The 25,374-nt window shown below is 41.2% G+C and overlaps 27 non-coding genes across 27 annotated transcripts; all 27 read left to right on the forward strand.

Annotated features, from left to right (window-relative positions):
* The first annotated feature begins 35 nt into the window (after positions 1-35).
* TRNAF-GAA (transfer RNA phenylalanine (anticodon GAA)) lies at positions 36-108 on the forward strand. The gene has a single exon. It is a non-coding gene; the product is annotated as a tRNA-Phe (tRNA).
* A 309-nt stretch (positions 109-417) lies between these two features.
* On the forward strand, positions 418-490 carry TRNAF-GAA (transfer RNA phenylalanine (anticodon GAA)). Its single transcript has one exon. It is a non-coding gene; the product is annotated as a tRNA-Phe (tRNA).
* A 1,073-nt stretch (positions 491-1,563) lies between these two features.
* TRNAF-GAA (transfer RNA phenylalanine (anticodon GAA)) lies at positions 1,564-1,636 on the forward strand. The gene has a single exon. It is a non-coding gene; the product is annotated as a tRNA-Phe (tRNA).
* A 692-nt stretch (positions 1,637-2,328) lies between these two features.
* TRNAF-GAA (transfer RNA phenylalanine (anticodon GAA)) lies at positions 2,329-2,401 on the forward strand. Its single transcript has one exon. It is a non-coding gene; the product is annotated as a tRNA-Phe (tRNA).
* A 1,073-nt stretch (positions 2,402-3,474) lies between these two features.
* TRNAF-GAA (transfer RNA phenylalanine (anticodon GAA)) lies at positions 3,475-3,547 on the forward strand. Its single transcript has one exon. It is a non-coding gene; the product is annotated as a tRNA-Phe (tRNA).
* Positions 3,548-4,238: 691 nt separating this feature from the next.
* On the forward strand, positions 4,239-4,311 carry TRNAF-GAA (transfer RNA phenylalanine (anticodon GAA)). The gene has a single exon. It is a non-coding gene; the product is annotated as a tRNA-Phe (tRNA).
* Positions 4,312-5,767: 1,456 nt separating this feature from the next.
* Positions 5,768-5,840, forward strand: TRNAF-GAA (transfer RNA phenylalanine (anticodon GAA)). Its single transcript has one exon. It is a non-coding gene; the product is annotated as a tRNA-Phe (tRNA).
* Positions 5,841-7,670: 1,830 nt separating this feature from the next.
* Positions 7,671-7,743, forward strand: TRNAF-GAA (transfer RNA phenylalanine (anticodon GAA)). Its single transcript has one exon. It is a non-coding gene; the product is annotated as a tRNA-Phe (tRNA).
* A 692-nt stretch (positions 7,744-8,435) lies between these two features.
* On the forward strand, positions 8,436-8,508 carry TRNAF-GAA (transfer RNA phenylalanine (anticodon GAA)). Its single transcript has one exon. It is a non-coding gene; the product is annotated as a tRNA-Phe (tRNA).
* A 1,049-nt stretch (positions 8,509-9,557) lies between these two features.
* On the forward strand, positions 9,558-9,630 carry TRNAF-GAA (transfer RNA phenylalanine (anticodon GAA)). Its single transcript has one exon. It is a non-coding gene; the product is annotated as a tRNA-Phe (tRNA).
* A 309-nt stretch (positions 9,631-9,939) lies between these two features.
* TRNAF-GAA (transfer RNA phenylalanine (anticodon GAA)) lies at positions 9,940-10,012 on the forward strand. Its single transcript has one exon. It is a non-coding gene; the product is annotated as a tRNA-Phe (tRNA).
* A 1,762-nt stretch (positions 10,013-11,774) lies between these two features.
* On the forward strand, positions 11,775-11,847 carry TRNAF-GAA (transfer RNA phenylalanine (anticodon GAA)). The gene has a single exon. It is a non-coding gene; the product is annotated as a tRNA-Phe (tRNA).
* Positions 11,848-12,156: 309 nt separating this feature from the next.
* On the forward strand, positions 12,157-12,229 carry TRNAF-GAA (transfer RNA phenylalanine (anticodon GAA)). Its single transcript has one exon. It is a non-coding gene; the product is annotated as a tRNA-Phe (tRNA).
* Positions 12,230-13,991: 1,762 nt separating this feature from the next.
* TRNAF-GAA (transfer RNA phenylalanine (anticodon GAA)) lies at positions 13,992-14,064 on the forward strand. The gene has a single exon. It is a non-coding gene; the product is annotated as a tRNA-Phe (tRNA).
* A 309-nt stretch (positions 14,065-14,373) lies between these two features.
* Positions 14,374-14,446, forward strand: TRNAF-GAA (transfer RNA phenylalanine (anticodon GAA)). The gene has a single exon. It is a non-coding gene; the product is annotated as a tRNA-Phe (tRNA).
* A 666-nt stretch (positions 14,447-15,112) lies between these two features.
* Positions 15,113-15,185, forward strand: TRNAF-GAA (transfer RNA phenylalanine (anticodon GAA)). Its single transcript has one exon. It is a non-coding gene; the product is annotated as a tRNA-Phe (tRNA).
* Positions 15,186-15,494: 309 nt separating this feature from the next.
* TRNAF-GAA (transfer RNA phenylalanine (anticodon GAA)) lies at positions 15,495-15,567 on the forward strand. The gene has a single exon. It is a non-coding gene; the product is annotated as a tRNA-Phe (tRNA).
* A 309-nt stretch (positions 15,568-15,876) lies between these two features.
* Positions 15,877-15,949, forward strand: TRNAF-GAA (transfer RNA phenylalanine (anticodon GAA)). Its single transcript has one exon. It is a non-coding gene; the product is annotated as a tRNA-Phe (tRNA).
* A 1,023-nt stretch (positions 15,950-16,972) lies between these two features.
* TRNAF-GAA (transfer RNA phenylalanine (anticodon GAA)) lies at positions 16,973-17,045 on the forward strand. Its single transcript has one exon. It is a non-coding gene; the product is annotated as a tRNA-Phe (tRNA).
* Positions 17,046-17,354: 309 nt separating this feature from the next.
* TRNAF-GAA (transfer RNA phenylalanine (anticodon GAA)) lies at positions 17,355-17,427 on the forward strand. Its single transcript has one exon. It is a non-coding gene; the product is annotated as a tRNA-Phe (tRNA).
* A 284-nt stretch (positions 17,428-17,711) lies between these two features.
* On the forward strand, positions 17,712-17,784 carry TRNAF-GAA (transfer RNA phenylalanine (anticodon GAA)). Its single transcript has one exon. It is a non-coding gene; the product is annotated as a tRNA-Phe (tRNA).
* Positions 17,785-18,450: 666 nt separating this feature from the next.
* Positions 18,451-18,523, forward strand: TRNAF-GAA (transfer RNA phenylalanine (anticodon GAA)). The gene has a single exon. It is a non-coding gene; the product is annotated as a tRNA-Phe (tRNA).
* Positions 18,524-20,717: 2,194 nt separating this feature from the next.
* Positions 20,718-20,790, forward strand: TRNAF-GAA (transfer RNA phenylalanine (anticodon GAA)). The gene has a single exon. It is a non-coding gene; the product is annotated as a tRNA-Phe (tRNA).
* Positions 20,791-21,838: 1,048 nt separating this feature from the next.
* On the forward strand, positions 21,839-21,911 carry TRNAF-GAA (transfer RNA phenylalanine (anticodon GAA)). Its single transcript has one exon. It is a non-coding gene; the product is annotated as a tRNA-Phe (tRNA).
* A 309-nt stretch (positions 21,912-22,220) lies between these two features.
* Positions 22,221-22,293, forward strand: TRNAF-GAA (transfer RNA phenylalanine (anticodon GAA)). The gene has a single exon. It is a non-coding gene; the product is annotated as a tRNA-Phe (tRNA).
* Positions 22,294-24,869: 2,576 nt separating this feature from the next.
* Positions 24,870-24,942, forward strand: TRNAF-GAA (transfer RNA phenylalanine (anticodon GAA)). The gene has a single exon. It is a non-coding gene; the product is annotated as a tRNA-Phe (tRNA).
* Positions 24,943-25,251: 309 nt separating this feature from the next.
* TRNAF-GAA (transfer RNA phenylalanine (anticodon GAA)) lies at positions 25,252-25,324 on the forward strand. The gene has a single exon. It is a non-coding gene; the product is annotated as a tRNA-Phe (tRNA).
* Positions 25,325-25,374: the final 50 nt, after the last annotated feature.

Genomic DNA, 25,374 nt, shown 5'->3' on the forward strand with positions numbered 1-25,374 from the left:
ACGGTCTTAGAATATCGTAAAAAGTTGTGCTTGCAGCCGAAATAGCTCAGTTGGGAGAGCGTTAGACTGAAGATCTAAAGGTCCCTGGTTCGATCCCGGGTTTCGGCATGTCGCTATGAGCGTACTTGGTTCTCGTTTCTCTCTTCGTGTGTTGTAGTTTTGGCACCCATGAAAGTGCGAAATCAGCAGAAAGTCTGGCAGTTTGGGAAAATTCTAAAAATATAGCAAGACAAAGCAGGTCCGTGAGAAGTGTGTTAAAATGACAGTCCCAGACACATTCTTGGTTTTCTGCAACCTATTTTGAATATGATTTTGATTTCTCTTTTCCTTTGTCGATGTTTGGAGTTTTCACCGTGGAAAAGATCAAAACACCACAAATTTGACGGTCTTAGAATATCGTAAAAAGTTGAGCTTGCAGCCGAAATAGCTCAGTTGGGAGAGCGTTAGACTGAAGATCTAAAGGTCCCTGGTTCGATCCCGGGTTTCGGCATGTTGCTATGAGCGTACTTGGTTCTTGTTTCTCTCTTCGTGTGTTGTAGTTTTGGCACCCATGAATGTGCGAAATCAGCAGCAAGTGTGACAGTTTGGGAAAATTCTAAAAATAAAGCAAGACAAAGCAGGTCTGTGAGAAGTGTGTTAAAATGACAGTCCCAGACACAATCTTGGTTTTCTGCAACCTATGTTGAATATGATTTTGATTTCTCTTTTCCTTTGTCGATGTTTGGAGTTTTCTCCCTGGAAAACATCAAAACACCACAAATTTGACGGTCTTAGAATATCGTAAAAAGTTGTGTATGCAGCAGAAATAGCTCAGTTGGGAGAGCGTTAGACTGAAGATCTAAAGGTCCCTGGTACGATCCTGGGTTTTGGCAGGTTGCTATGTGCGTACTTAATTCTCTTTTCTCTCTTCGTTTGTTGTAGTTTTGGCACCCGTGAAAGTGCGAAATCAGCAGCAAGTGTGGCAGTTTGGGAAAATTCTAAAAATAAAGCAAGACAAAGCAGGTCTGTGAGAAGTGTGTTAAAATGACAGTCCCAGACACATTCTTGGTTTTCTGCAACCTATGTTGAATATGATTTTGATTTCTCTTTTCCTTTGTCGATGTTTGGAGTTTTCTCCCTGGAAAACATCAAAACACCACAAATTTGACGGTCTTAGAATATCGTAAAAAGTTGTGTATGCAGCAGAAATAGCTCAGTTGGGAGAGCGTTAGACTGAAGATCTAAAGGTCCCTGGTACGATCCTGGGTTTTGGCAGGTTGCTATGTGCGTACTTAATTCTCTTTTCTCTCTTCGTTTGTTGTAGTTTTGGCACCCGTGAAAGTGCGAAATCAGCAGCAAGTGTGGCAGTTTGGGAAAATTCTAAAAATAAAGCAAGACAAAGCAGGTCTGTGAGAAGTGTGTTAAAATGACAGTCCCAGACACATTCTTGGTTTTCTGCAACCTATGTTGAATATGATTTTGATTTCTCTTTTCCTTTGTCGATGTTTGGAGTTTTCACCGTGGAAAAGATCAAAACACCACAAATTTGACGGTCTTAGAATATCGTAAAAAGTTGTGCTTGCAGCCGAAATAGCTCAGTTGGGAGAGCGTTAGACTGAAGATCTAAAGGTCCCTGGTTCGATCCCGGGTTTCGGCATGTTGCTATGAGTGTACTTGGTACTCGTTTCTCTCTTCATGTGTTGTAGTTTTGGCACCCATGAAAGTGCGAAATCAGCAGCAAGTCTGGCAGTTTGGGAAAATTCTAAAAATAAAGCAAGACAAAGCAGGTCCGTGAGAAGTGTGTTAAAATGACAGTCCCAGACACATTCTTGGTTTTCTGCAACCTATTTTGAATATGATTTTGATTTCTCTTTTCCTTTGTCGATGTTTGGAGTTTTCTCCCTGGAAAAGATCAAAACACCACAAATTTGACGGTCTTAGAATATCGTAAAAAGAAAGTGCTTGCAGCCGAAGTAGCTCAGTTGGGAGAGCGTTAGACTGAAGATCTAAAGGTCCCTGGTTCGATCCCGGGTTTCGGCATGTTGCTATGAGTGTACTTGGTACTCGTTTCTCTCTTCATGTGTTGTAGTTTTGGCACCCATGAAAGTGCGAAATCAGCAGAAAGTCTGGCAGTTTGGGAAAATTCTAAAAATATAGCAAGACAAAGCAGGTCCGTGAGAAGTGTGTTAAAATGACAGTCCCAGACACATTCTTGGTTTCCTGCAACCTATTTTGAATATGATTTTGATATCTCTTTTCCTTTGTCGATGTTTGGAGTTTTCACCGTGGAAAAGATCAAAACACCACAAATTTGACGGTCTTAGAATATCGTAAAAAGTTGTGCTTGCAGCCGAAATAGCTCAGTTGGGAGAGCGTTAGACTGAAGATCTAAAGGTCCCTGGTTCGATCCCGGGTTTCGGCATGTTGCTATGAGTGTACTTGGTACTCGTTTCTCTCTTCGTGTGTTGTAGTTTTGGCACCCATGAAAGTGCGAAATCAGCAGAAAGTCTGGCAGTTTGGGAAAATTCTAAAAATAAAGCAAGACAAAGCAGGTCCGTGAGAAGTGTGTTAAAATGACAGTCCCAGACACATTCTTGGTTTTCTGCAACCTATTTTGAATATGATTTTGATTTCTCTTTTCCTTTGTCGATGTTTGGAGTTTTCACCGTGGAAAAGATCAAAACACCACAAATTTGACGGTCTTAGAATATCGTAAAAAGTTGCGCTTGCAGCCGAAATAGCTCAGTTGGGAGAGCGTTAGACTGAAGATCTAAAGGTCTCTGGTTCGGTCCCAGGTTTCGGCATGTTGCTATGAGCGTACTTGGTTCTCGTTTCTCTCTTCGTGTGTTGTAGTTTTGGCACCCATGAAAGTGCGAAATCAGCAGCAAGTCTGGCAGTTTGGGAAAATTCTAAAAATAAAGCAAGACAAAGCAGGTCCGTGAGAAGTGTGTTAAAATGACAGTCCCAGACACATTCTTGGTTTTCTGCAACCTATTTTGAATATGATTTTGATATCTCTTTTCCTTTGTCGATGTTTGGAGTTTTCACCGTGGAAAAGATCAAAACACCACAAATTTTACGGTCTTAGAATATCGTAAAAAGTTGCACTTGCAGCCGAAATAGCTCAGTTGGGAGAGCGTTAGATTGAAGATCTAAAGGTCCCTGGTTCGATCCCGGTTTTCGGCATGTTGCTATGAGTGTACTTGGTACTCGTTTCTCTCTTCGTGTGTTGTAGTTTTGGCACCCATGAAAGTGCGAAATCAGCAGAAAGTCTGGCAGTTTGGGAAAATTCTAAAAATATAGCAAGACAAAGCAGGTCCGTGAGAAGTGTGTTAAAATGACAGTCCCAGACACATTCTTGGTTTTCTGCAACCTATTTTGAATATGATTTTGATTTCTCTTTTCCTTTGTCGATGTTTGGAGTTTTCACCGTGGAAAAGATCAAAACACCACAAATTTGACGGTCTTAGAATATCGTAAAAAGTTGAGCTTGCAGCCGAAATAGCTCAGTTGGGAGAGCGTTAGACTGAAGATCTAAAGGTCCCTGGTTCGATCCCGGGTTTCGGCATGTTGCTATGAGCGTACTTGGTTCTTGTTTCTCTCTTCGTGTGTTGTAGTTTTGGCACCCATGAATGTGCGAAATCAGCAGCAAGTGTGACAGTTTGGGAAAATTCTAAAAATAAAGCAAGACAAAGCAGGTCTGTGAGAAGTGTGTTAAAATGACAGTCCCAGACACAATCTTGGTTTTCTGCAACCTATGTTGAATATGATTTTGATTTCTCTTTTCCTTTGTCGATGTTTGGAGTTTTCTCCCTGGAAAACATCAAAACACCACAAATTTGACGGTCTTAGAATATCGTAAAAAGTTGTGTATGCAGCAGAAATAGCTCAGTTGGGAGAGCGTTAGACTGAAGATCTAAAGGTCCCTGGTACGATCCTGGGTTTTGGCAGGTTGCTATGTGCGTACTTAATTCTCTTTTCTCTCTTCGTTTGTTGTAGTTTTGGCACCCGTGAAAGTGCGAAATCAGCAGCAAGTGTGGCAGTTTGGGAAAATTCTAAAAATAAAGCAAGACAAAGCAGGTCTGTGAGAAGTGTGTTAAAATGACAGTCCCAGACACATTCTTGGTTTTCTGCAACCTATGTTGAATATGATTTTGATTTCTCTTTTCCTTTGTCGATGTTTGGAGTTTTCACCGTGGAAAAGATCAAAACACCACAAATTTGACGGTCTTAGAATATCATAAAAAGTTGTGCTTGCAGCCGAAATAGCTCAGTTGGGAGAGCGTTAGACTGAAGATCTAAAGGTCCCTGGTTCGATCCCGGGTTTCGGCATGTTGCTATGAGTGTACTTGGTACTCGTTTCTCTCTTCATGTGTTGTAGTTTTGGCACCCATGAAAGTGCGAAATCAGCAGCAAGTCTGGCAGTTTGGGAAAATTCTAAAAATAAAGCAAGACAAAGCAGGTCTGTGAGAAGTGTGTTAAAATGACAGTCCCAGACACATTCTTGGTTTTCTGCAACCTATGTTGAATATGATTTTGATTTCTCTTTTCCTTTGTCGATGTTTGGAGTTTTCACCGTGGAAAAGATCAAAACACCACAAATTTGACGGTCTTAGAATATCGTAAAAAGTTGCGCTTGCAGCCGAAATAGCTCAGTTGGGAGAGCGTTAGACTGAAGATCTAAAGGTCTCTGGTTCGGTCCCAGGTTTCGGCATGTTGCTATGAGCGTACTTGGTTCTCGTTTCTCTCTTCGTGTGTTGTAGTTTTGGCACCCATGAAAGTGCGAAATCAGCAGCAAGTCTGGCAGTTTGGGAAAATTCTAAAAATAAAGCAAGACAAAGCAGGTCCGTGAGAAGTGTGTTAAAATGACAGTCCCAGACACAATCTTGGTTTTTTGCAACCTATGTTGAATATGATTTTGATTTCTCTTTTCCTTTGTCGATGTTTGGAGTTTTCACCGTGGAAAAGATCAAAACACCACAAATTTGACGGTCTTAGAATATCGTAAAAAGTTGTGCTTGCAGCCGAAATAGCTCAGTTGGGAGAGCGTTAGACTGAAGATCTAAAGGTCCCTGGTTCGATCCCGGCGTTTCGGCATGTTGCTATGAGCATACTTGGTTCTCGTTTCTCTCTTCGTGTGTTGTAGTTTTGGCACCCATGAAAGTGCGAAATCAGCAGCAAGTCTGGCAGTTTGGGAAAATTCTAAAAATAAAGCAAGACAAAGCAGGTCCGTGAGAAGTGTGTTAAAATGACAGTCCCAGACACATTCTTGGTTTTCTGCAACCTATTTTGAATATGATTTTGATTTCTCTTTTCCTTTGTCGATGTTTGGAGTTTTCACCGTGGAAAAGATCAAAACACCACAAATTTGACGGTCTTAGAATATCGTAAAAAGTTGTGCTTGCAGCCGAAATAGCTCAGTTGGGAGAGCGTTAGACTGAAGATCTAAAGGTCCCTGGTTCGATCCCGGTTTTCGGCATGTTGCTATGAGTGTACTTGGTACTCGTTTCTCTCTTCGTGTGTTGTAGTTTTGGCACCCATGAAAGTGCGAAATCAGCAGAAAGTCTGGCAGTTTGGGAAAATTCTAAAAATATAGCAAGACAAAGCAGGTCCGTGAGAAGTGTGTTAAAATGACAGTCCCAGACACATTCTTGGTTTTCTGCAACCTATTTTGAATATGATTTTGATATCTCTTTTCCTTTGTCGATGTTTGGAGTTTTCACCGTGGAAAAGATCAAAACACCACAAATTTGACGGTCTTAGAATATCGTAAAAAGTTGTGCTTGCAGCCGAAATAGCTCAGTTGGGAGAGCGTTAGACTGAAGATCTAAAGGTCCCTGGTTCGATCCCGGGTTTCGGCATGTCGCTATGAGCGTACTTGGTTCTCGTTTCTCTCTTCGTGTGTTCCAGGTTTGGCACCCATGAAAGAGCGAAATCAGCAGCAAGTCTGGCAGTTTGGGAAAATTCTAAAAATAAAGCAAGACAAAGCAGGTCCGTGAGAAGTGTGTTAAAATGACAGTCCCAGACACATTCTTGGTTTTCTGCAACCTATTTTGAATATGATTTTGATTTCTCTTTTCCTTTGTCGATGTTTGGAGTTTTCACCGTGGAAAAGATCAAAACACCACAAATTTGACGGTCTTAGAATATCGTAAAAAGTTGCGTAATCAGCCAAAATAGCTCAGTTGGGAGAGCGTTAGAATTAAGATCTTAAGGTCCCTGGTTCGATCCCGGGTTTTGGCATGTTGCTATGAGCGTACTTGTTTCTCTCTTCGTGTGTTGTAGTTTTGGCACCCATGAAAGTGCGAAATCAGCAGCAAGTCTGGCAGTTTGGGAAAATTCTAAAAATAAAGCAAGACAAAGCAGGTCCGTGAGAAGTGTGTTAAAATGACAGCCCCAGACACAATCTTGGTTTTCTGCAACCTATGTTGAATATGATTTTGATTTCTCTTTTCCTTTGTCGATGTTTGGAGTTTTCTCCCTGGAAAAGATCAAAACACCACAAATTTTACGGTCTTAGAATATCGTAAAAAGTTGCACTTGCAGCCGAAATAGCTCAGTTGGGAGAGCGTTAGATTGAAGATCTAAAGGTCCCTGGTTTGATCCCGGTTTTCGGCATGTCGCTATGAGTGTACTTGGTACTCGTTTCTCTCTTCGTGTGTTGTAGTTTTGGCACCCATGAAAGTGCGAAATCAGCAGAAAGTCTGGCAGTTTGGGAAAATTCTAAAAATATAGCAAGACAAAGCAGGTCCGTGAGAAGTGTGTTAAAATGACAGTCCCAGACACATTCTTGGTTTTCTGCAACCTATTTTGAATATGATTTTGATTTCTCTTTTCCTTTGTCGATGTTTGGAGTTTTCACCGTGGAAAAGATCAAAACACCACAAATTTGACTGTCTTAGAATATCGTAAAAAGTTGAGCTTGCAGCCGAAATTGCTCAGTTGGGAGAGCGTTAGACTGAAGATCTAAAGGTCCCTGGTTCGATCCCGGGTTTCGGCATGTTGCTATGAGCGTACTTGGTTCTTGTTTCTCTCTTCGTGTGTTGTAGTTTTGGCACCCATGAATGTGCGAAATCAGCAGCAAGTGTGACAGTTTGGGAAAATTCTAAAAATAAAGCAAGACAAAGCAGGTCTGTGAGAAGTGTGTTAAAATGACAGTCCCAGACACAATCTTGGTTTTCTGCAACCTATGTTGAATATGATTTTGATTTCTCTTTTCCTTTGTCGATGTTTGGAGTTTTCTCCCTGGAAAACATCAAAACACCACAAATTTGACGGTCTTAGAATATCGTAAAAAGTTGTGTATGCAGCAGAAATAGCTCAGTTGGGAGAGCGTTAGACTGAAGATCTAAAGGTCCCTGGTACGATCCTGGGTTTTGGCAGGTTGCTATGTGCGTACTTAATTCTCTTTTCTCTCTTCGTTTGTTGTAGTTTTGGCACCCGTGAAAGTGCGAAATCAGCAGCAAGTGTGGCAGTTTGGGAAAATTCTAAAAATAAAGCAAGACAAAGCAGGTCTGTGAGAAGTGTGTTAAAATGACAGTCCCAGACACATTCTTGGTTTTCTGCAACCTATGTTGAATATGATTTTGATTTCTCTTTTCCTTTGTCGATGTTTGGAGTTTTCACCGTGGAAAAGATCAAAACACCACAAATTTGACGGTCTTAGAATATCGTAAAAAGTTGTGCTTGCAGCCGAAATAGCTCAGTTGGGAGAGCGTTAGACTGAAGATCTAAAGGTCCCTGGTTCGATCCCGGGTTTCGGCATGTTGCTATGAGTGTACTTGGTACTCGTTTCTCTCTTCATGTGTTGTAGTTTTGGCACCCATGAAAGTGCGAAATCAGCAGCAAGTCTGGCAGTTTGGGAAAATTCTAAAAATAAAGCAAGACAAAGCAGGTCCGTGAGAAGTGTGTTAAAATGACAGTCCCAGACACATTCTTGGTTTTCTGCAACCTATTTTGAATATGATTTTGATTTCTCTTTTCCTTTGTCGATGTTTGGAGTTTTCTCCCTGGAAAAGATCAAAACACCACAAATTTGACGGTCTTAGAATATCGTAAAAAGAAAGTGCTTGCAGCCGAAGTAGCTCAGTTGGGAGAGCGTTAGACTGAAGATCTAAAGGTCCCTGGTTCGATCCCGGGTTTCGGCATGTTGCTATGAGTGTACTTGCTACTCGTTTCTCTCTTCATGTGTTGTAGTTTTGGCACCCATGAAAGTGCGAAATCAGCAGAAAGTCTGGCAGTTTGGGAAAATTCTAAAAATATAGCAAGACAAAGCAGGTCCGTGAGAAGTGTGTTAAAATGACAGTCCCAGACACATTCTTGGTTTCCTGCAACCTATTTTGAATATGATTTTGATATCTCTTTTCCTTTGTCGATGTTTGGAGTTTTCACCGTGGAAAAGATCAAAACACCACAAATTTGACGGTCTTAGAATATCGTAAAAAGTTGTGCTTGCAGCCGAAATAGCTCAGTTGGGAGAGCGTTAGACTGAAGATCTAAAGGTCCCTGGTTCGATCCCGGGTTTCGGCATGTTGCTATGAGTGTACTTGGTACTCGTTTCTCTCTTCGTGTGTTGTAGTTTTGGCACCCATGAAAGTGCGAAATCAGCAGAAAGTCTGGCAGTTTGGGAAAATTCTAAAAATAAAGCAAGACAAAGCAGGTCCGTGAGAAGTGTGTTAAAATGACAGTCCCAGACACATTCTTGGTTTTCTGCAACCTATTTTGAATATGATTTTGATTTCTCTTTTCCTTTGTCGATGTTTGGAGTTTTCACCGTGGAAAAGATCAAAACACCACAAATTTGACGGTCTTAGAATATCGTAAAAAGTTGCGCTTGCAGCCGAAATAGCTCAGTTGGGAGAGCGTTAGACTGAAGATCTATAGGTCCCTGGTTTGGTCCCAGGTTTCGGCATGTTGCTATGAGCGTACTTGGTTCTCGTTTCTCTCTTCGTGTGTTGTAGTTTTGGCACCCATGAAAGTGCGAAATCAGCAGCAAGTCTGGCAGTTTGGGAAAATTCTAAAAATAAAGCAAGACAAAGCAGGTCCGTGAGAAGTGTGTTAAAATGACAGTCCCAGACACAATCTTGGTTTTTTGCAACCTATGTTGAATATGATTTTGATTTCTCTTTTCCTTTGTCGATGTTTGGAGTTTTCACCGTGGAAAAGATCAAAACACCACAAATTTGACGGTCTTAGAATATCGTAAAAAGTTGTGCTTGCAGCCGAAATAGCTCAGTTGGGAGAGCGTTAGACTGAAGATCTAAAGGTCCCTGGTTCGATCCCGGCGTTTCGGCATGTTGCTATGAGCGTACTTGGTTCTCGTTTCTCTCTTCGTGTGTTGTAGTTTTGGCACCCATGAAAGTGCGAAATCAGCAGCAAGTCTGGCAGTTTGGGAAAATTCTAAAAATAAAGCAAGACAAAGCAGGTCCGTGAGAAGTGTGTTAAAATGACAGTCCCAGACACATTCTTGGTTTTCTGCAACCTATTTTGAATATGATTTTGATTTCTCTTTTCCTTTGTCGATGTCAAAACACCACAAATTTGACGGTCTTAGAATATCGTAAAAAGTTGTGCTTGCAGCCGAAATAGCTCAGTTGGGAGAGCGTTAGACTGAAGATCTAAAGGTCCCTGGTTCGATCCCGGGTTTCGGCATGTTGCTATGAGTGTACTTGGTACTCGTTTCTCTCTTCGTGTGTTGTAGTTTTGGCACCCATGAAAGTGCGAAATCAGCAGCAAGTCTGGCAGTTTGGGAAAATTCTAAAAATATAGCAAGACAAAGCAGGTCCGTGAGAAGTGTGTTAAAATGACAGTCCCAGACACATTCTTGGTTTTCTGCAACCTATTTTGAATATGATTTTGATATCTCTTTTCCTTTGTCGATGTTTGGAGTTTTCACCGTGGAAAAGATCAAAACACCACAAATTTGACGGTCTTAGAATATCGTAAAAAGTTGTGCTTGCAGCCGAAATAGCTCAGTTGGGAGAGCGTTAGACTGAAGATCTAAAGGTCCCTGGTTCGATCCCAGGTTTCGGCATGTTGCTATGAGTGTACTTGGTACTCGTTTCTCTCTTCGTGTGTTGTAGTTTTGGCACCCATGAAAGTGCGAAATCAGCAGAAAGTCTGGCAGTTTGGGAAAATTCTAAAAATAAAGCAAGACAAAGCAGGTCCGTGAGAAGAGTGTTAAAATGACAGTCCCAGACACATTCTTGGTTTTCTGCAACCTATTTTGAATATGATTTTGATTTCTCTTTTCCTTTGTCGATGTCAAAACACCACAAATTTTACGGTCTTAGAATATCGTAAAAAGTTGCGCTTGCAGCCGAAATAGCTCAGTTGGGAGAGCGTTAGATTGAAGATCTAAAGGTCCCTGGTTCGATCCCGGGTTTCAGCATGTTGCTATGAGTTTATTTGGTACTCGTTTCTCTCTTCTTGTGTTGTAGTTTTGGCACCCATGAAAGTGCGAAATCAGCAGCAAGTCTGGCAGTTTGGGAAAATTCTAAAAATAAAGCAAGACAAAGCAGGTCCGTGAGAAGTGTGTTAAAATGACAGTCCCAGACACATTCTTGGTTTTCTGCAACCTATTTTGAATATGATTTTGATTTCTCTTTTCCTTTGTCGATGTCAAAACACCACAAATTTAACGGTCTTAGAATATCGTAAAAAGTTGCGCTTGCAGCCGAAATAGCTCAGTTGGGAGAGCGTTAGACTGAAGATGTAAAGGTCCCTGGTTCGATCCCGGGTTTCAGCATGTTGCTATGAGCGTACTTGGTTCTAGTTTCTCTCTTCGTGTGTTGTAGTTTTGGCACCCATGAAAGTGCGAAATCAGCAGAAAGTCTGGCAGTTTGGGAAAATTCTAAAAATATAGCAAGACAAAGCAGGTCCGTGAGAAGTGTGTTAAAATGACAGTCCCAGACACATTCTTGGTTTTCTGCAACCTATTTTGAATATGATTTTGATATCTCTTTTCCTTTGTCGATGTTTGGAGTTTTCACCGTGGAAAAGATCAAAACACCACAAATTTGACGGTCTTAGAATATCGTAAAAAGTTGTGCTTGCAGCTGAAATAGCTCAGTTGGGAGAGCGTTAGACTGAAGATCTAAAGGTCCCTGGTTCGATCCCAGGTTTCGGCATGTTGCTATGAGTGTACTTGGTACTCGTTTCTCTCTTCGTGTGTTGTAGTTTTGGCACCCATGAAAGTGCGAAATCAGCAGAAAGTCTGGCAGTTTGGGAAAATTCTAAAAATAAAGCAAGACAAAGCAGGTCCGTGAGAAGTGTGTTAAAATGACAATCCCAGACACATTCTTGGTTTTCTGCAACTTATTTTGAATATGATTTTGATTTCTTTTTTCCTTTGTCGATGTTTGGAGTTTTCACCGTGGAAAAGATCAAAACACCACAAATTTGACGGTCTTAGAATATCGTAAAAAGTTGTGCTTGCAGCCGAAATAGCTCAGTTGGGAGAGCGTTAGACTGAATATCTAAAGGTCCCTGGTTCGATCCCGGTTTTCGGCATGTTGCTATGAGTGTACTTGGTACTCGTTTCTCTCTTCGTCTGTTGTAGTTTTGGCACCCATGAAAGTGCGAAATCAGCAGAAAGTCTGGCAGTTTGGGAAAATTCTAAAAATAAAGCAAGACAAAGCAGGTCCGTGAGAAGTGTGTTAAAATGACAGTCCCAGACACATTCTTGGTTTTCTGCAACCTATTTTGAATATGATTTTGATTTCTCTTTTCCTTTGTCGATGTCAAAACACCACAAATTTGACGGTCTTAGAATATCGTAAAAAGTTGTGCTTGCAGCCGAAATAGCTCAGTTGGGAGAGCGTTAGACTGAAGATCTAAAGGTCCCTGGTTCGATCCCGGGTTTCGGCATGTTGCTATGAGTGTACTTGGTACTCGTTTCTCTCTTCGTGTGTTGTAGTTTTGGCACCCATGAAAGTGCGAAATCAGCAGCAAGTCTGGCAGTTTGGGAAAATTCTAAAAATATAGCAAGACAAAGCAGGTCCGTGAGAAGTGTGTTAAAATGACAGTCCCAGACACATTCTTGGTTTTCTGCAACCTATTTTGAATATGATTTTGATATCTCTTTTCCTTTGTCGATGTTTGGAGTTTTCACCGTGGAAAAGATCAAAACACCACAAATTTGACGGTCTTAGAATATCGTAAAAAGTTGTGCTTGCAGCCGAAATAGCTCAGTTGGGAGAGCGTTAGACTGAAGATCTAAAGGTCCCTGGTTCGATCCCAGGTTTCGGCATGTTGCTATGAGTGTACTTGGTACTCGTTTCTCTCTTCGTGTGTTGTAGTTTTGGCACCCATGAAAGTGCGAAATCAGCAGAAAGTCTGGCAGTTTGGGAAAATTCTAAAAATAAAGCAAGACAAAGCAGGTCCGTGAGAAGAGTGTTAAAATGACAGTCCCAGACACATTCTTGGTTTTCTGCAACCTATTTTGAATATGATTTTGATTTCTCTTTTCCTTTGTCGATGTCAAAACACCACAAATTTTACGGTCTTAGAATATCGTAAAAAGTTGCGCTTGCAGCCGAAATAGCTCAGTTGGGAGAGCGTTAGATTGAAGATCTAAAGGTCCCTGGTTCGATCCCGGGTTTCAGCATGTTGCTATGAGTTTATTTGGTACTCGTTTCTCTCTTCTTGTGTTGTAGTTTTGGCACCCATGAAAGTGCGAAATCAGCAGCAAGTCTGGCAGTTTGGGAAAATTCTAAAAATAAAGCAAGACAAAGCAGGTCCGTGAGAAGTGTGTTAAAATGACAGTCCCAGACACATTCTTGGTTTTCTGCAACCTATTTTGAATATGATTTTGATTTCTCTTTTCCTTTGTCGATGTCAAAACACCACAAATTTAACGGTCTTAGAATATCGTAAAAAGTTGCGCTTGCAGCCGAAATAGCTCAGTTGGGAGAGCGTTAGACTGAAGATGTAAAGGTCCCTGGTTCGATCCCGGGTTTCAGCATGTTGCTATGAGCGTACTTGGTTCTAGTTTCTCTCTTCGTGTGTTGTAGTTTTGGCACCCATGAAAGTGCGAAATCAGCAGAAAGTCTGGCAGTTTGGGAAAATTCTAAAAATATAGCAAGACAAAGCAGGTCCGTGAGAAGTGTGTTAAAATGACAGTCCCAGACACATTCTTGGTTTTCTGCAACCTATTTTGAATATGATTTTGATATCTCTTTTCCTTTGTCGATGTTTGGAGTTTTCACCGTGGAAAAGATCAAAACACCACAAATTTGACGGTCTTAGAATATCGTAAAAAGTTGTGCTTGCAGCTGAAATAGCTCAGTTGGGAGAGCGTTAGACTGAAGATCTAAAGGTCCCTGGTTCGATCCCAGGTTTCGGCATGTTGCTATGAGTGTACTTGGTACTCGTTTCTCTCTTCGTGTGTTGTAGTTTTGGCACCCATGAAAGTGCGAAATCAGCAGAAAGTCTGGCAGTTTGGGAAAATTCTAAAAATAAAGCAAGACAAAGCAGGTCCGTGAGAAGTGTGTTAAAATGACAATCCCAGACACATTCTTGGTTTTCTGCAACTTATTTTGAATATGATTTTGATTTCTTTTTTCCTTTGTCGATGTTTGGAGTTTTCACCGTGGAAAAGATCAAAACACCACAAATTTGACGGTCTTAGAATATCGTAAAAAGTTGTGCTTGCAGCCGAAATAGCTCAGTTGGGAGAGCGTTAGACTGAATATCTAAAGGTCCCTGGTTCGATCCCGGTTTTCGGCATGTTGCTATGAGTGTACTTGGTACTCGTTTCTCTCTTCGTCTGTTGTAGTTTTGGCACCCATGAAAGTGCGAAATCAGCAGAAAGTCTGGCAGTTTGGGAAAATTCTAAAAATAAAGCAAGACAAAGCAGGTCCGTGAGAAGTGTGTTAAAATGACAGTCCCAGACACATTCTTGGTTTTCTGCAACCTATTTTGAATATGATTTTGATTTCTCTTTTCCTTTGTCGATGTCAAAACACCACAAATTTGACGGTCTTAGAATATCGTAAAAAGTTGTGCTTGCAGCCGAAATAGCTCAGTTGGGAGAGCGTTAGACTGAAGATCTAAAGGTCCCTGGTTCGATCCCGGGTTTCGGCATGTTGCTATGAGTGTACTTGGTACTCGTTTCTCTCTTCGTGTGTTGTAGTTTTGGCACCCATGAAAGTGCGAAATCAGCAGAAAGTCTGGCAGTTTGGGAAAATTCTAAAAATATAGCAAGACAAAGCAGGTCCGTGAGAAGTGTGTTAAAATGACAGTCCCAGACACATTCTTGGTTTTCTGCAACCTATTTTGAATATGATTTTGATTTCTCTTTTCCTTTGTCGATGTTTGGAGTTTTCACCGTGGAAAAGATCAAAACACCACAAATTTGACGGTCTTAGAATATCGTAAAAAGTTGTGCTTGCAGCCGAAATAGCTCAGTTGGGAGAGCGTTAGACTGAAGATCTAAAGGTCCCTGGTTCGATCCCGGGTTTCGGCATGTTGCTATGAGTGTTCTTGGTACTCGTTTCTCTCTTCGTGTGTTGTAGTTTTGGCACCCATGAAAGTGCGAAATCAGCAGCAAGTCTGGCAGTTTGGGAAAATTCTAAAAATAAAGCAAGACAAAGCAGGTCCGCGAGAAGTGTGTTAAAATGACAATCCCAGACACATTCTTGGTTTTCTGCAACTTATTTTGAATATGATTTTGATTTCTTTTTTCCTTTGTCGATGTTTGGAGTTTTCACCGTGGAAAAGATCAAAACACCACAAATTTGACGGTCTTAGAATATCGTAAAAAGTTGTGCTTGCAGCCGAAATAGCTCAGTTGGGAGAGCGTTAGACTGAAGATCTAAAGGTCCCTGGTTCGATCCCGGTTTTCGGCATGTTGCTATGAGTGTACTTGGTACTCGTTTCTCTCTTCGTGTGTTGTAGTTTTGGCACCCATGAAAGTGCGAAATCAGCAGAAAGTCTGGCAGTTTGGGAAAATTCTAAAAATAAAGCAAGACAAAGCAGGTCCGTGAGAAGTGTGTTAAAATGACAGTCCCAGACACATTCTTGGTTTTCTGCAACCTATTTTGAATATGATTTTGATTTCTCTTTTCCTTTGTCGATGTCAAAACACCACAAATTTGACGGTCTTAGAATATCGTAAAAAGTTGTGCTTGCAGCCGAAATAGCTCAGTTGGGAGAGCGTTAGACTGAAGATCTAAAGGTCCCTGGTTCGATCCCGGGTTTCGGCATGTTGCTATGAGTGTACTTGGTACTCGTTTCTCTCTTCGTGTGTTGTAGTTTTGGCACCCATGAAAGTGCGAAATCAGCAGCAAGTCTGGCAGTTTGGGAAAATTCTAAAAATATAGCAAGACAAAGCAGGTCCGTGAGAAGTGTGTTAAAATGACAGTCCCAGACACATTCTTGGTTTTCTGCAACCTATTTTGAATATGATTTTGATATCTCTTTTCCTTTGTCAATGTTTGGAGTTTTCACTGTGGAAAAGATCAAAACACCACAAATTTGACGGTCTTAGAATATCGTAAAAAGTTGTGCTTGCAGCCGAAATAGCTCAGTTGGGAGAGCGTTAGACTGAAGATCTAAAGGTCCCTGGTTCGATCCCAGGTTTCGGCATGTTGCTATGAGTGTACTTGGTACTCGTTTCTCTCTTCGTGTGTTGTAGTTTTGGCACCCATGAAAGTGCGAAATCAGCAGAAAGTCTGGCAGTTTGGGAAAATTCTAAAAATAAAGCAAGACAAAGCAGGTCCGTGAGAAGAGTGTTAAAATGACAGTCCCAGACACATTCTTGGTTTTCTGCAACCTATTTTGAATATGATTTTGATATCTCTTTTCCTTTGTCGATGTTTGGAGTTTTCACCGTGGAAAAGATCAAAACACCACAAATTTGACGGTCTTAGAATATCGTAAAAAGTTGTGCTTGCAGCCGAAATAGCTCAGTTGGGAGAGCGTTAGACTGAAGATCTAAAGGTCCCTGGTTCGATCCCAGGTTTCGGCATGTTGCTATGAGTGTACTTGGTACTCGTTTCTCTCTTCGTGTGTTGTAGTTTTGGCACCCATGAAAGTGCGAAATCAGCAGAAAGTCTGGCAGTTTGGGAAAATTCTAAAAATAAAGCAAGACAAAGCAGGTCCGTGAGAAGAGTGTTAAAATGACAGTCCCAGACACATTCTTGGTTTTCTGCAACCTATTTTGAATATGATTTTGATTTCTCTTTTCCTTTGTCGATGTCAAAACACCACAAATTTTACGGTCTTAGAATATCGTAAAAAGTTGCGCTTGCAGCCGAAATAGCTCAGTTGGGAGAGCGTTAGATTGAAGATCTAAAGGTCCCTGGTTCGATCCTGGGTTTCAGCATGTTGCTATGAGTTTATTTGGTACTTGTTTCTCTCTTCGTGTGTTGTAGTTTTGGCACCCATGAAAGTGCGAAATCAGCAGCAAGTCTGGCAGTTTGGGAAAATTCTAAAAATAAAGCAAGACAAAGCAGGTCCGTGAGAAGTGTGTTAAAATGACAGTCCCACACACATTCTTGGTTTTCTGCAACCTATTTTGAATATGATTTTGATATCTCTTTTCCTTTGTCGATGTTTGGAGTTTTCACCGTGGAAAAGATCAAAACACCACAAATTTGACGGTCTTAGAATATCGTAAAAAGTTGTGCTTGCAGCCGAAATAGCTCAGTTGGGAGAGCGTTAGACTGAAGATCTAAAGGTCCCTGGTTCGATCCCGGTTTTCGGCATGTTGCTATGAGTGTACTTGGTACTCGTTTCTCTCTTCGTGTGTTGTAGTTTTGGCACCCATGAAAGTGCGAAATCAGCAGAAAGTCTGGCAGTTTGGGAAAATTCTAAAAATAAAGCAAGACAAAGCAGGTCCGTGAGAAGTGTGTTAAAATGACAGTCCCAGACACATTCTTGGTTTTCTGCAACCTATTTTGAATATGATTTTGATTTCTCTTTTCCTTTGTCGATGTCAAAACACCACAAATTTGACGGTCTTAGAATATCGTAAAAAGTTGTGCTTGCAGCCGAAATAGCTCAGTTGGGAGAGCGTTAGACTGAAGATCTAAAGGTCCCTGGTTCGATCCCGGGTTTCGGCATGTTGCTATGAGTGTACTTGGTACTCGTTTCTCTCTTCGTGTGTTGTAGTTTTGGCACCCATGAAAGTGCGAAATCAGCAGAAAGTCTGGCAGTTTGGGAAAATTCTAAAAATATAGCAAGACAAAGCAGGTCCGTGAGAAGTGTGTTAAAATGACAGTCCCAGACACATTCTTGGTTTTCTGCAACCTATTTTGAATATGATTTTGATATCTCTTTTCCTTTGTCGATGTTTGGAGTTTTCACCGTGGAAAAGATCAAAACACCACAAATTTGACGGTCTTAGAATATCGTAAAAAGTTGTGCTTGCAGCCGAAATAGCTCAGTTGGGAGAGCGTTAGACTGAAGATCTAAAGGTCCCTGGTTCGATCCCAGGTTTCGGCATGTTGCTATGAGTGTACTTGGTACTCGTTTCTCTCTTCGTGTGTTGTAGTTTTGGCACCCATGAAAGTGCGAAATCAGCAGAAAGTCTGGCAGTTTGGGAAAATTCTAAAAATAAAGCAAGACAAAGCAGGTCCGTGAGAAGAGTGTTAAAATGACAGTCCCAGACACATTCTTGGTTTTCTGCAACCTATTTTGAATATGATTTTGATTTCTCTTTTCCTTTGTCGATGTCAAAACACCACAAATTTTACGGTCTTAGAATATCGTAAAAAGTTGCGCTTGCAGCCGAAATAGCTCAGTTGGGAGAGCGTTAGACTGAAGATCTAAAGGTCCCTGGTTCGATCCCAGGTTTCGGCATGTTGCTATGAGTGTACTTGGTACTCGTTTCTCTCTTCGTGTGTTGTAGTTTTGGCACCCATGAAAGTGCGAAATCAGCAGAAAGTCTGGCAGTTTGGGAAAATTCTAAAAATAAAGCAAGACAAAGCAGGTCCGTGAGAAGAGTGTTAAAATGACAGTCCCAGACACATTCTTGGTTTTCTGCAACCTATTTTGAATATGATTTTGATTTCTCTTTTCCTTTGTCGATGTCAAAACACCACAAATTTAACGGTCTTAGAATATCGTAAAAAGTTGCGCTTGCAGCCGAAATAGCTCAGTTGGGAGAGCGTTAGATTGAAGATCTAAAGGTCCCTGGTTCGATCCCGGGTTTCAGCATGTTGCTATGAGTTTATTTGGTACTCGTTTCTCTCTTCGTGTGTTGTAGTTTTGGCACCCATGAAAGTGCGAAATCAGCAGCAAGTCTGGCAGTTTGGGAAAATTCTAAAAATAAAGCAAGACAAAGCAGGTCCGTGAGAAGTGTGTTAAAATGACAGTCCCAGACACATTCTTGGTTTTCTGCAACCTATTTTGAATATGATTTTGATATCTCTTTTCCTTTGTCGATGTTTGGAGTTTTCACCGTGGAAAAGATCAAAACACCACAAATTTGACGGTCTTAGAATATCGTAAAAAGTTGTGCTTGCAGCCGAAATAGCTCAGTTGGGAGAGCGTTAGACTGAAGATCTAAAGGTCCCTGGTTCGATCCCAGGTTTCGGCATGTTGCTATGAGTGTACTTGGTACTCGTTTCTCTCTTCGTGTGTTGTAGTTTTGGCACCCATGAAAGTGCGAAATCAGCAGCAAGTCTGGCAGTTTGGGAAAATTCTAAAAATAAAGCAAGACAAAGCAGGTCCGTGAGAAGTGTGTTAAAATGACAGTCCCAGACACATTCTTGGTTTTCTGCAACCTATTTTGAATATGATTTTGATTTCTCTTTTCCTTTGTCGATGTCAAAACACCACAAATTTAACGGTCTTAGAATATCGTAAAAAGTTGCGCTTGCAGCCGAAATAGCTCAGTTGGGAGAGCGTTAGACTGAAGATGTAAAGGTCCCTGGTTCGATCCCGGGTTTCAGCATGTTGCTATGAGCGTACTTGGTTCTAGTTTCTCTCTTCGTGTGTTGTAGTTTTGGCACCCATGAAAGTGCGAAATCAGCAGCAAGTGTGGCAGTTTGGGAAAATTCTAAAAATAAAGCAAGACAAAGCAGGTCCGTGAGAAGTGTGTTAAAATGACAGTCCCAGACACATTCTTGGTTTTCTGCAACCTATTTTGAATATGATTTTGATTTCTCTTTTCCTTTGTCGATGTTTGGAGTTTTCTCCCTGGAAAACATCAAAACACCACAAATTTGACGGTCTTATAATATCATAAAAAGTTGTGTATGCAGCAGAAATAGCTCAGTTGGGAGAGCGTTAGACTGAAGATCTAAAGGTCCATGGTTCGATCCCAGGTTTCGGCAGGTTGCTATGAGCGTACTTGATTCTCGTTTCTCTCTTCGTTTGTTGCAGTTTTGGCACCCATGAATGTGCGAAATCAGCAACAAGTGTGGCAGTTTGGGAAAATTCTAAAAATAAAGCAAGACAAAGCAGGTCCGTGAGAAGTGTGTTAAAATGACAATCCCAGACACATTCTTGGTTTTCTGCAACGTATTTTGAATATGATTTTGATTTCTCTTTTCCTTTGTCGATGTTTGGAGCTTTCACCGTGGAAAAGATCAAAACACCACAAATTTGACGGTCTTAGAATATCGTAAAAAGTTGTGCTTGCAGCTGAAATAGCTCAGTTGGGAGAGCGTTAGACTGAAGATCTAAAGGTCCCTGGTTCGATCCTGGGTTTCGGCATGTTGCTATGAGTGTACTTGGTACTCGTTTCTCTCTTCGTGTGTTGTAGTTTTGGCACCCATGAAAGTGCGAAATCAGCAGCAAGTCTGGCAGTTTGGGAAAATTCTAAAAATAAAGCAAGACAAAGCAGGTCCGTGAGAAGTGTGTTAAAATGACAGTCCCAGACACATTCTTGGTTTTCTGCAACCTATTTTGAATATGATTTTGATTTCTCTTTTCCTTTGTCGATGTTTGGAGTTTTCACCGTGGAAAAGATCAAAACACCACAAATTTGACGGTCTTAGAATATCGTAAAAAGTTGTGCTTGCAGCCGAAATAGCTCAGTTGGGAGAGCGTTAGACTGAAGATCTAAAGGTCCCTGGTTCGATCCCGGGTTTCGTCATGTTGCTATGAGCGTACTTGGTTCTCGTTTCTCTCTTCGTGTGTTGTAGTTTTGGCACCCATGAAAGTGCGAAATCAGCAGCAAGTGTGGCAGTTTGGGAAAATTCTAAAAATAAAGCAAGACAAAGCAGGTCCGTGAGAAGTGTGTTAAAATGACAGTCCCAGACACATTCTTGGTTTTCTGCAACCTATTTTGAATATGATTTTGATTTCTCTTTTCCTTTGTCGATGTTTGGAGTTTTCACCGTGGAAAAGATCAAAACACCACAAATTTGACGGTCTTAGAATATCGTAAAAAGTTGTGCTTGCAGCCGAAATAGCTCAGTTGGGAGAGCATTAGACTGAAGATCTAAAGGTCCCTGGTTCGATCCCGGGTTTCGGCATGTTGCTATGAGTGTATTTGGTACTCGTTTCTCTCTTCGTGTGTTGTAGTTTTGGCACCCATGAAAGTGCGAAATCAGCAGCAAGTGTGGCAGTTTGGGAAAATTCTAAAAATAAAGCAAGACAAAGCAGGTCCGTGAGAAGTGTGTTAAAATGACAGTCCCAGACACAATCTTGGTTTTCTGCAACCTATGTTGAATATGATTTTGATTTCTCTTTTCCTTTGTCGATGTTTGGAGTTTTCACCGTGGAAAAGATCAAAACACCACAAATTTGACGGTCTTAGAATATCGTAAAAAGTTGCGCTTGCAGCCGAAATAGCTCAGTTGGGAGAGCGTTAGACTGAAGATCTAAAGGTCCCTGGTTCGATCCCGGGTTTCGGCATGTTGCTATGAGCGTACTTGGTTCTCGTTTCTCTCTTCGTGTGTTGTAGTTTTGGCACCCATGAAAGTGCGAAATCAGCAGCAAGTCGGGCAGTTTGGGAAAATTCTAAAAATAAAGCAAGACAAAGCAGGTCCGTGAGAAGTGTGTTAAAATGACAGTCCCAGACACATTCTTGGTTTTCTGCAACCTATTTTGAATATGATTTTGATATCTCTTTTCCTTTGTCGATGTTTGGAGTTTTCACCGTGGAAAAGATCAAAACACCACAAATTTGACGGTCTTAGAATATCGTAAAAAGTTGTGCTTGCAGCCGAAATAGCTCAGTTGGGAGAGCGTTAGACTGAAGATCTAAAGGTCCCTGGTTCGATCCCGTGTTTCGGCATGTTGCTATGAGCGTACTTGGTTCTCGTTTCACTCTTCGTGTGTTGTAGTTTTGGCACCCGTGAATGTGCGAAATCAGCAGCAAGTGTGACAGTTTGGGAAAATTCTAAAAATAAAGCAAGACAAAGCAGGTCTGTGAGAAGTGTGTTAAAATGACAGTCCCAGACACAATCTTGGTTTTCTGCAACCTATGTTGAATATGATTTTGATTTCTCTTTTCCTTTGTCGATGTTTGGAGTTTTCACCGTGGAAAAGATCAAAACACCACAAATTTGACGGTCTTAGAATATCGTAAAAAGTTGCGCTTGCAGCCGAAATAGCTCAGTTGGGAGAGCGTTAGATTGAAGATCTAAAGGTCCCTGGTTCAATCCCGGGTTTCAGCATGTTGCTATGAGTGTACTTGGTACTCGTTTCTCTCTTCGTGTGTTGTAGTTTTGGCACCCATGAAAGTGCGAAATCAGCAGCAAGTCTGGCAGTTTGGGAAAATTCTAAAAATAAAGCAAGACAAAGCAGGTCCGTGAGAAGTGTGTTAAAATGACAGTCCCAGACACATTCTTGGTTTTCTGCAACCTATTTTGAATATGATTTTGATTTCTCTTTTCCTTTGTAGATGTCAAAACACCACAAATTTGACGGTCTTAGAATATCGTAAAAAGTTGCGCTTGCAGCCGAAATAGCTCAGTTGGGAGAGCGTTAGACTGAAGATCTAAAGGTCCCTGGTTCGATCCCGGGTTTCGGCATGTTGCTATGAGCGTACTTGGTTCTAGTTTCTCTCTTCGTGTGTTGTAGTTTTGGCACCCATGAAAGTGCGAAATCAGCAGCAAGTGTGGCAGTTTGGGAAAATTCTAAAAACAAAGCAAGACAAAGCAGGTCCGTGAGAAGTGTGTTAAAATGACAGTCCCAGACACAATCTTGGTTTTCTGCAACCTATGTTGAATATGATTTTGATTTCTCTTTTCCTTTGTCGATGTTTGGAGTTTTCACCGTGGAAAAGATCAAAACACCACAAATTTGACGGTCTTAGAATATCGTAAAAAGTTGCGCTTGCAGCCGAAATAGCTCAGTTGGGAGAGCGTTAGACTGAAGATCTAAAGGTCCCTGGTTCGATCCCGGGTTTCGGCATGTTGCTATGAGCGTACTTGGTTCTCGTTTCTCTCTTCGTGTGTTGTAGTTTTGGCACCCATGAAAGTGCGAAATCAGCAGAAAGTCTGGCAGTTTGGGAAAATTCTAAAAATAAAGCAAGACAAAGCAGGTCCGTGAGAAGTGTGTTAAAATGACAGTCCCAGACACATTCTTGGTTTTCTGCAACCTATTTTGAATATGATTTTGATTTCTCTTTTCCTTTGTCGATGTTTGGAGTTTTCACCGTGGAAAAGATCAAAACACCACAAATTTGACGGTCTTAGAATATCGTAAAAAGTTGCGCTTGCAGCCGAAATAGCTCAGTTGGGAGAGCATTAGATTGAACATCTAAAGGTCCCTGGTTCGATCCCAGGTTTCAGCATGTTGCTATGAGTGTACTTGGTACTCGTTTCTCTCTTTGTGTTTTGTAGTTTTGGCACCCATGAAAGTGCGAAATCAGCAGCAAGTCTGGCAGTTTGGGAAAATTCTAAAAATAAAGCAAGACAAAGCAGGTCCGTGAGAAGTGTGTTAAAATGACAATCCCAGACACATTCTTGGTTTTCTGCAACTTATTTTGAATATGATTTTGATTTCTTTTTTCCTTTGTCGATGTTTGGAGTTTTCACCGTGGAAAAGATCAAAACACCACAAATTTGACGGTCTTAGAATATTGTAAAAAGTTGTGCTTGCAGCCGAAATAGCTCAGTTGGGAGAGCGTTAGACTGAAGATCTAAAGGTCCCTGGTTCGATCCCGTGTTTCGGCATGTTGCTATGAGCGTACTTCGTTCTCGTTTCACTCTTCGTGTGTTGTAGTTTTGGCACCCGTGAATGTGCGAAATCAGCAGCAAGTGTGACAGTTTGGGAAAATTCTAAAAATAAAGCAAGACAAAGCAGGTCCGTGAGAAGTGTGTTAAAATGACAGTCCCAGACACATTCTTGGTTTTCTGCAACCTATTTTGAATATGATTTTGATTTCTCTTTTCCTTTGTCGATGTTTGGAGTTTTCACCGTGGAAAAGATCAAAACACCACAAATTTGACGGTCTTAGAATATCGTAAAAAGTTGTGCTTGCAGCCGAAATAGCTCAGTTGGGAGAGCGTTAGACTGAAGATCTAAAGGTCCCTGGTTCGATCCCGTGTTTCGGCATGTTGCTATGAGCGTACTTGGTTCTCGTTTCACTCTTCGTGTGTTGTAGTTTTGGCACCCGTGAATGTGCGAAATCAGCAGCAAGTGTGACAGTTTGGGAAAATTCTAAAAATAAAGCAAGACAAAGCAGGTCTGTGAGAAGTGTGTTAAAATGACAGTCCCAGACACATTCTTGGTTTTCTGCAACCTATTTTGAATATGATTTTCATTTCTCTTTTCCTTTGTCGATGTTTGGAGTTTTCACCGTGGAAAAGATCAAAACACCACAAATTTGACGGTCTTAGAATATCGTAAAAAGTTGTGCTTGCAGCCGAAATAGCTCAGTTGGGAGAGCGTTAGACTGAAGATCTAAAGGTTCCTGGTTCGATCCCGTGTTTCGGCATGTTGCTATGAGCGTACTTGGTTCTCGTTTCTCTCTTCGTGTGTTGTAGTTTTGGCACCCATGAAAGTGCGAAATCAGCAGCAAGTGTGGCAGTTTGGGAAAATTCTAAAAATAAAGCAAGACAAAGCAGGTCCGTGAGAAGTGTGTTAAAATGACAGTCCCAGACACATTCTTGGTTTTCTGCAACCTATTTTGAATATGATTTTCATTTCTCTTTTCCTTTGTCGATGTTTGGAGTTTTCACCGTGGAAAAGATCAAAACACCACAAATTTGACGGTCTTAGAATATCGTAAAAAGTTGTGCTTGCAGCTGAAATAGCTCAGTTGGGAGAGCGTTAGACTGAAGATCTAAAGGTCCCTGGTTCGATCCCAGGTTTCGGCATGTTGCTAAGAGTGTACTTGGTACTCGTTTCTCTCTTCGTGTGTTGTAGTTTTGGCACCCATGAAAGTGCGAAATCAGCAGAAAGTCTGGCAGTTTGGGAAAATTCTAAAAATAAAGCAAGACAAAGCAGGTCCGTGAGAAGTGTGTTAAAATGACAATCCCAGACACATTCTTGGTTTTCTGCAACTTATTTTGAATATGATTTTGATTTCTTTTTTCCTTTGTCGATGTTTGGAGTTTTCACCGTGGAAAAGATCAAAACACCACAAATTTGACGGTCTTAGAATATCGTAAAAAGTTGTGCTTGCAGCCGAAATAGCTCAGTTGGGAGAGCGTTAGACTGAATATCTAAAGGTCCCTGGTTCGATCCCGGTTTTCGGCATGTTGCTATGAGTGTACTTGGTACTCGTTTCTCTCTTCGTCTGTTGTAGTTTTGGCACCCATGAAAGTGCGAAATCAGCAGAAAGTCTGGCAGTTTGGGAAAATTCTAAAAATAAAGCAAGACAAAGCAGGTCCGTGAGAAGTGTGTTAAAATGACAGTCCCAGACACATTCTTGGTTTTCTGCAACCTATTTTGAATATGATTTTGATTTCTCTTTTCCTTTGTCGATGTCAAAACACCACAAATTTGACGGTCTTAGAATATCGTAAAAAGTTGTGCTTGCAGCCGAAATAGCTCAGTTGGGAGAGCGTTAGACTGAAGATCTAAAGGTCCCTGGTTCGATCCCGGGTTTCGGCATGTTGCTATGAGTGTACTTGGTACTCGTTTCTCTCTTCGTGTGTTGTAGTTTTGGCACCCATGAAAGTGCGAAATCAGCAGAAAGTCTGGCAGTTTGGGAAAATTCTAAAAATATAGCAAGACAAAGCAGGTCCGTGAGAAGTGTGTTAAAATGACAGTCCCAGACACATTCTTGGTTTTCTGCAACCTATTTTGAATATGATTTTGATTTCTCTTTTCCTTTGTCGATGTTTGGAGTTTTCACCGTGGAAAAGATCAAAACACCACAAATTTGACGGTCTTAGAATATCGTAAAAAGTTGTGCTTGCAGCCGAAATAGCTCAGTTGGGAGAGCGTTAGACTGAAGATCTAAAGGTCCCTGGTTCGATCCCGGGTTTCGGCATGTTGCTATGAGTGTTCTTGGTACTCGTTTCTCTCTTCGTGTGTTGTAGT

Source organism: Eleutherodactylus coqui, chromosome 3, assembly GCF_035609145.1.
Source record: "Eleutherodactylus coqui strain aEleCoq1 chromosome 3, aEleCoq1.hap1, whole genome shotgun sequence".
NCBI classification, from domain to species: domain Eukaryota; kingdom Metazoa; phylum Chordata; class Amphibia; order Anura; family Eleutherodactylidae; genus Eleutherodactylus; species Eleutherodactylus coqui.